Source organism: Panulirus ornatus, chromosome 73 (assembly GCF_036320965.1).
Source record: "Panulirus ornatus isolate Po-2019 chromosome 73, ASM3632096v1, whole genome shotgun sequence".
Classification (NCBI taxonomy): Eukaryota; Metazoa; Arthropoda; class Malacostraca; order Decapoda; family Palinuridae; genus Panulirus; species Panulirus ornatus.
In genome coordinates, this window is record NC_092296.1 from 3,136,478 (window position 1) to 3,145,321 (window position 8,844).

Consider the following 8,844-nt stretch of genomic DNA (forward strand, 5'->3'; position numbering starts at 1 on the left):
CGTACAGGTCTATGGGTAAATCTTAAATCTGGTGGAGAGCGGTTTTGTATAGCGAGTGTAGAGCCCTATGTCTTTATGCGTAGGGATCTTTAGTCTGTGGTTGGTGTTCAAGGCTCTATGACGTAGTGCAGTAGGTGGGCTGGTGTCGCCATGTTGTCATAGGAGGCGCGATTGTCTGTTCTGTCCGACTGGGATGACCATAATACGAGTATTGGGGAAGCGTCTGGCTAATGCAGTGTGCATACAGTTCCTGAGATGGGTATTCTATGTAGCTGTTGGCTTAGATGGTCATTTGTGGGAAGAATATGAATCGAGTACTGCAACTTAATGATTGCTAAAGCCAGATTGTAAGCACTAGAAGCATATATGAAAATCAAAACCTCAAAAAAAAAAGAAAAAAAATACAAGGTTTGGCTTTCATTAAAACATACCCCAGACTTACAACTATACATATGAAATAGTCTTGGGAGTATCCGACTCGACTCTGCTTTTATAGTCCCTGTTTCCATCACATAAATGACTCGTCTTTTTTCAAAGACACCCACGATACGTCCACTGACTCACTCACATCTTGTTTACCTACGTAGCGCCCTTGGTTTCTGGCAGCCATTGTCATGCACAGTGGAGCATTACCACGCCGCACCCTTCCACCTGCCCTGCATGCTAAAGTCCCCCCCTCTCCTAATGACGCCTGGACAGTTGACCCTTCCGGAGCACAGCATGACCAATGACGGTCCACGACCACCACACTTACATAAAGCTACGCCATTACACAAGTTTACACCACTAAACAAGTTTACACGACGCTATCACAGGCACCTCACATTAGATCAAACGTACACAATCAAAAGCCAGACTAACTAATCAACCACAGTGACCCTCTTCATCGAGAAACAACTGCAATCCCATCAACTCCAACTTTGTCACACTTCATAGCTTAGGATTTCACCACACTTTTCGCATACCACCATGTCTAACACCCTACACCCCGTCATTTAACAGATTCAACAGTCCCTCATATCTTTATTTCTTTCACCATTTTTTTGCCCATTACTACGTCCTTATCCGATTCCAAATTGTCGCTTTCCACCAGCTGCCCCTCTTAGTGCATGCATATCCAACAACTTTAAACACCTGTCGGTATAAATGGAAGGACACACAAGTGAATGCTCGAATTACAATGCCACAGGTCTGAGTGTACATTTGGTAAATTGTGTGACTGAGTGATGAAATGCACAAAACAAACTGGGGAGGAGCAACTTGGTTTCAGGAAAGGTAGTAGATGTGTAAACCAGGTGTTTGCATTGTAAAATCAGTATGAAAAACACTTGGAAAATGAGAAATATATATGTGGCATTTATGGACAAGAAGTGAGTGTTGACAGATGCTTTGTGGAAGATGTAATGAATACATGGAATTAGAAGAAAGCTACCATTTGCAGTATAGTTTTCATCAGGAGGATAAGACATGTGCATGTCAGAGAATGGGGTTCCAGTGAGGGTGGGTCTGCGTAGAGGATATGTCATCGCCAGCTGTTTCATGTTCATGAACAGGAGAGTGAAAGAAATGAATGCACAGGTCGTTGAGGGAGGGGTTGCAGGTATTTTTTTTTTTTTTTTGGGTGGGGGTGGGGGAGATGAGGGCTGTAATATTTATCCACAACTGCCTCTCCCACCTCAACTAGAAAGTGTCAAGAAGACAAGCAATGCCATCATTTGCACACACACACACCCACTGTCATGCGTAATGCACCGATATCAGAGTTTACCATCAACAGCTAATTCCCAGAGATTATAGCATAGTATACCTTGACCACTTCATTTCCCCTCGTTCGACCCACTGACAATGTCCTTCCCCATATACTACCTCAATTCAGTTCATTCTGTCTCATGCATGTCTCTCATCTTCCAGTGTGTTGTCCCCCAATACCCAAAAGCTCCCTTTTCTCCATCCTTACGTCTCTTTCTTGGTCTCGCCATTCCCTTTTTCTGCTTCTGACACGTATATTCTTTTCATTTTGCTTCACTCGTCCTCTTCCTGTGCCTGAACCATATAAGCACACCCTTGTAAGCTCTTAGTGCTAAGCACACCTCTCTGCACTGTCAACCTATCTCGCACCACACTGTCCTCTCTTTCATTTCCAGCAGGTCCACCTTTTTCCAAACTTTGCATTTTGGGCCAAAAGCTTGCAACCACACAACACTGCTACTCCTTCAAACATACCAATCTTCACCATAATTGTTGGCGATAGCTTCTCGGACTATTGAGGAATGTGTGAAAAGAGGCTATCCGAAAGGACAAAAATGGGTATTATCTTGAAGGTATAATAGACTTGTATCAGCCCAAAGGATCTCATCCATTGCCACATTCATTTCCAGGTACACTTCTTCCAACATCTAGCAGCCAAATCTCCATGCCAGTATTGATACTTTAATAGCAATTGGACTAAATTGATAATTTGTACTTACCATGGGAAGAATACTGCTTTGTCTCTTGTGATCATATGGCAAAGGTTTAAGCACATATCATAACTTCCTTCAAATTATTTTCTAATCCATGGTTCAACCATTCCCGTTCTAATGCCACTTTGACAAAGGACTGGCATTTCTGACCTGAAAAACTCTCCTTACCGACACTCAGATTGCATATACGACTAAAATCTTCACGAACGTTATACAGCAAAGCATTCCTTAACATATCCAGATAAATCATTCTGATATTTAGCCAAAACTACTTTCAACACCTCCCATAATACTTAATCCGCTTTTCCATTCAGATGACACCAAAGCAGTCTCTTCTGGTAACAAAGCATTTTGTTTTCCTCTTCTCTACCTCAACCATGGATAAATGCCATTCCCACATGCCTTGGCTCCTCTTACTACTACTACTCCCCTTTTTAATATTTCTTTATTCAATCCTCCCTCTAGATATAAGAAAGTCATATGGTGCACATGGCATTTCTCCTTGTATGTTGAAAGGACATACTTTCTTCTTAATTTGAGACTATGCTTGATCTTTTCTGTCTCTGTTTAAAAGGCAAATCTTAAATCTTGGAAGCATCCACTGATAAAGCCTAACCATAAGGATAACTATTCTAACCCTTCAAACAATTTTGACTTTTACTGATCATCGGTAAGGCTTTCACAAAGATCTCTTGGTAATCATTTTCATATTTCCTTTATTATTCTTTGTCGCCGTCTCCCGTGTTAGCGAGGTAGCGCAAGGAAACAGACGAAAGAGTGGCTAAACCCACCCACATACACATGAATATACATACACGTCCACACACGCACACACACACATATATATATATATATATATATATATATATATATATATATATATATATATATATTTTCTTTCTCCCCTATCCCCAGGGAATATTCCCTGCGTGTCGTAGAAGGCGACTAAAAGGGAAGGGAGTGGGGGGCTGGAAATCCTCCCCTCTCGTTTTTTTTTTTAATTTTCCAAAAGAAAGAACAGAGAAGAGGGCCAGGTGAGGATATTCCCTCAAAGGCCCAGTCCTCTGTTCTTAATGCTACCTCACTATTGCGGGAAATGGTGAATAGTATGAAAAAAAAAAATATATATATATATATATATTTTTAATCAGGTGTTTGTGCTTTGAAGAATGTATGTGAGAAATACTTAGAAAAGCGAATGGATTTGTATGTAGCATTTATGGATCTGGAGAAGGCATATGATAGAGTTGATAGAGATGCTCTGTGGAAGGTATTAAGAATATATGGTGTGGGAGGCAAGTTGTTAGAAGCAGTGAAAAGTTTTTATCGAGGATGTAAGGCATGTGTATGTGTAGGAAGAGAGGAAAGTGATTGGTTTTCAGTGAATGTAGGTTTGCGGCAGGGGTGTGTGATGTCTCCATGGTTGTTTAATTTGTTTATGGATGGCGTTGTTAGGGAGGTGAATGCAAGAGTTTTGGAAAGAGGGGCAAGTATGAAGTCTGTTGGGGATGAGAGAGCTTGGGAAGTTGAGTCAGTTGTTGTTCGCTGATGATACAGCGCTGGTGGCTGATTCATGTGAGAAACTGCAGAAGCTGGTGACTGAGTTTGGTAAAGTGTGTGAAAGAAGAAAGTTAAGAGTAAATGTGAATAAGAGCAAGGTAATTAGGTACAGTAGGGTTGAGGGTCAAGTCAATTGGGAGGTAAGTTTGAATGGAGAATAACTGGAGGAAGTAAAGTGTTTTAGATATCTGGGAGTGGATCTGGCAGCGGATGGAACCATGGAAGTGGATCATAGGGTGGGGGAGGGGGCGAAAATCCTGGGAGCCTTGAAGAATGTGTGGAAGTCGAGAACATTATCTTGGAAAGCAAAAATGGCTATGTTTGAAGGAATAGTGGTTCCAACAATGTTGTATGGTTGCGAGGCGTGGGCTATGGATAGAGTTGTGTGCAGGAGGATGGATGTGCTGGAAATGAGATGTTTGAGGACAATGTGTGGTGTGAGGTGGTTTGATCGAGTAAGCAACGTAAGGGTAAAAGAGATGTGTGGAAATAAAAAGAGCGTGGTTGAGAGAGCAGAAGAGGGTGTTTTGAAATGGTTTGGGCACATGGAGAGAATGAGTGAGGAAAGATTGACCAAGAGGATATATGTGTCGGAGGTGGAGGGAACGAGAAGTGGGAGACCAAATTGGAGGTGGAAAGATGGAGTGAAAAAGATTTTGTGTGATCGGGGCCTGAACATGCAGGAAGGTGAAAGGAGGGCAAGGAATAGAGTGAATTGGATCGATGTGGTATACCGGGGTTGACGTGCTGTCAGTGGATTGAATCAAGGCATGTGAAGCGTCTGGGGTAAACCATGGAAAGCTGTGTAGGTATGTATATTTGCGTGTGTGGATGTATGTATATACATGTGTATGGGGGTGGGTTGGGCCATTTCTTTCGTCTGTTTCCTTGCGCTACCTCGCAAACACGGGAGAGAGCGGGAAAAAAAAAAAAAATTAATCATACTTTGTCGCTGTCTCCTGTCTCAGCGGGGTATATATACACATATGTGGGTGGGTTGGGCCATTCTTTCGTCTGTTTCCTTGCGCTACCTCGCTAAAGCGGGAGACAGCGACAAAGTATAATAATAATAACATATATATATACATACACAGACATATACATATATACACATGTAGATAATTCATACTTGCTGCCATTATTCATTCCCATCGCCACCCCACCACACATGAAATAACAACCCCCTCCCAACAGCATGTGCGCGAGCTAGCGCTAGGAAAAACAAAGGCCACATTCGTTCACACTCATTCTCTAGCTGTCATGTATAATGCACCAAAACCACAGCTCCCTTACCACATCCAGGCCCCACAAAACTTTCCATCTCCAGATGCTTCACATGCCATGGTTCAATCCACTAACAGCACATCGACCCCGGTATACCACTTCGTTTCACCCTCCTGCATGTTCAGGCTCCGATCGCTCAAAATCTTTTCACTCCATCTTTCCACCTTCAATTTGGTCTCCCACTTCTCCTCATTCCCTCCACCTCTGACACACATATCCTCTTGGTCAATCTTTCCTCACTCATTCTCTCCATGTGACCAAACCATTTCAAAACACCCTCTTTTGCTCTCTCAGCCAAACTCTTTTCATTACCACACATCTCTCTTATCCTTACATTACTTACTCGATCAAACCACCTCACCACATATTGTCCTCAAACATCTCATTTCCAGCACATCCACCCTCCTCTGCACAACTCTATCTATAACCCATGCCTCGCAACCATACAACATTGTTGGAACCACTATTCCTTCAAACATACCCATTTTTGCTTTCCGAGATAATGTTTTCAACTTCCACACATTCTTCAAAGCTCCCAGAACTTTCGCCCCCTCCCCAACCCTATGATTCACTTCTGCTTCCATCCGCTGCCAAATCCACTCCCAGATATCTAAAACACTTCACTTCCTCCAGTTCTCCTCCATTCAAACTTGCCTCCCAATTCATTTGTCCCTCAACCCTACTGTACCTAATAACCTTGCTCTTATTCACATTTACTCTCAGCTCTCTTCTTTCACACACTTTACCAAACGCAGTCACCAGCTTCTGCAGTTTCTCACACGAATCAGCCACCAGCGCTGTATCATCAGTGAACAACAACTGACTCACTTCCCAAGCTCTCTCATCCACAACAGACTGCATACTTGCCCCTTTCCAAAACTCTTGCAATCACCTCCCTAACAACCCCATCCGTAAACAAATTAAACATCCATGGAGACATCACACACCCTTGCCACAAACCAACATTAACCGAGAACCAATCACTTTCCTCTCTTACTACACGCACACATGCCTTACATCCTCGATAAAAACTTTTCATTGCTTTTAACAACTTGCCCCCACACCATATATTCTTATTACCTTCCACAGAGCATCTCTATCAACTCTATCATATGCCTTCTCCACATCCATAAATGCTACATACAAATCCATTTACTTTTATAAGCATTTCTCACATACATTCTTCAAAGCAAACACCTGATCCTCACATCCTCTACCACTTCTGAAACCACACAGCTGTTTCCCAATCTGATGCTCTGTACATGCCTCCACCCTCTCAATCAACACCCTCCCATATAATTTCCCAGGAATACTCAACAAACTTGTACCTCTGTAATATGAGCACTCACTTTTATCCCCTTTGCCTTTGTACAATGGCACTCTGCAAGCATTCCGCCAATCCTCACACACCTCACCACGAGTCATACATACATTAAATAACCTTACCAACCAGTCAACAATACATCCACCCCCTTTTTTAATAAATTCCACTGCAATACCATCCAAACCCACTGCCTTGCTGGCTTTCATCTTCCACAAAGCTTAAATTTACTACCTCTTTTCTGTTTACCACATCATTCTCCCTAACCCTCTCACTCTGCACAAAACCTCGACCAAAACACCCTATATCTGCCACTATATCATCAAACACATTCAACAAACCTTCAAAATACTCACTCCATCTCCTTCTCACATCACCACTACTTGTTATCATCCCCCCATTAGCCTCCTTCACTGAAGTTCCCATTTGTTCCCTTGTCTTACGCACTTTATTTACCTCCTTCCAACATTTTTTTTTTTTTTTTACCTTATGTATATCTCTCTTTTTAAACAGGTATTCCCAATCACCAGTCTTTTTTTCAGCACACAGATCTACAAGCTCTTCATTTCCATTTACAACACTAAACACCCCATATACACCAATTATTACCTCAGCTGCCACATTACTCACCTTTGCATTCAAATCACCCATCACTATAACCCGGTCTCTTGCATCAAAACTACAAACACATTCATTCAGCTGCTCCCAAAACACTTGCCTCTCATGATCTTTCTTCTCATGCCCAGGTGCATAGGCACCAATAATCAACCATCTCTCTCCATCCACTTTCAGTTTTACCCATATCACTCTAGAGTTTACTTTCTTAGACTATCACATACTCCAACAATTCCTGTTTCAGTAGTAGTGCTACTCCTTCCCTAGCTCTTGTCCTCTCACCAACCCCTGACTTTACTCCCAAAAACATTCCCAAACCACTCTTCCTCTTTACCCTTGAGTTTCGTTTCACTCGGAGCCAAAACATCCATATTCCTTTCCTCAAATGTACTACCTATCTCTTTTTTCTCATCTTGGTTACATCCACACACATTTAGACACCCCAATCTGAGCCTTTGAGGAGGATGAGCACTCCCCTAGTGACCCCTCCTTCTGTTTCCCCTTTTAGAAAGTTGAAGTACAAGGAGGGGAGGGTTTCTAGCCCCTCACTGCCGTCCCCTTTAGTCAAGTTCTACGACATGTGAAGAATGCTTGGGAAGTATTCTTTCTCCCCTACCCCTAGGGATATCTCTTGGGTAATATCTTTATCCAATTACTTTGTGTCTGGCCTTGCTCTGAGGGACTTTGGGGAATGTCTGCTTGTAGCTTTTTATAAACTGAATTTTCAAAAATGGCATAAGAGGCTTGTCTCTAAGCTCCCCTCTTTTGCCTTTTCTTCCTATTACTCTCATATTCAGATTCTACTCCAGTCAGTCTGTCTTAATTCAGTCTCTCTATATCAATGGTAATGTCTCGCAGGGTTCTTTTGTCTTCTGTTCTCTTGCTTTTTTTAACGGATTTTTTTACCCTACTTGTTCAGTTTCCTAAAATAGCAAGGGAGTACTGAGATCAGAAAAAGAGCAGCCTCATTCATTCCTGTTGACTATCATGTATAAGGCACCAAAACCCAAGCCCCAAATCCACAGACCTGTCTGTGGTTTCCCCTGATCACTTCTTATGCCCTGATTCAGCCCACACAGTTGGGTGTCACCTGTATACCATGTTGCCCCAATATACCCTATCCCATGCTAACCTCACACACTCATGCATATTCACTACCAATGCTCAGTGCTTATTTCATTCCATTCTTCCACCTCCTTGGTTTGTCCATTTTCTTTGTTCCTTTCACTTTAAAAGACAAACAACTGCACTCATACACTGATAACTCAATACTGAATTCCTCCACTTATTAAATATCCACTACCTCAATCTACATTTTCATCTCAACACAACTGCCCTTACAATCCAAATTGGGTCAGTATTTCCCAGCAAGGCAGTCACAACCAATTAAGTTCAATGCCTCCTAATTCTTCCTTCCTACCCTTCACATTTTTACTATTTTCTTTCATAACTGAGCTTCAACACAAATATATTTGGTATCCTACCATCTATCTTGGAAATTGCATCTTATACAAATAGCAAAGATTGTCTAAATGAGACTGGGAAGCCTGCTCACATGCTGAGAATTTTCGTTTAAGAAATTGCTCCTATAAAGAACAGGAT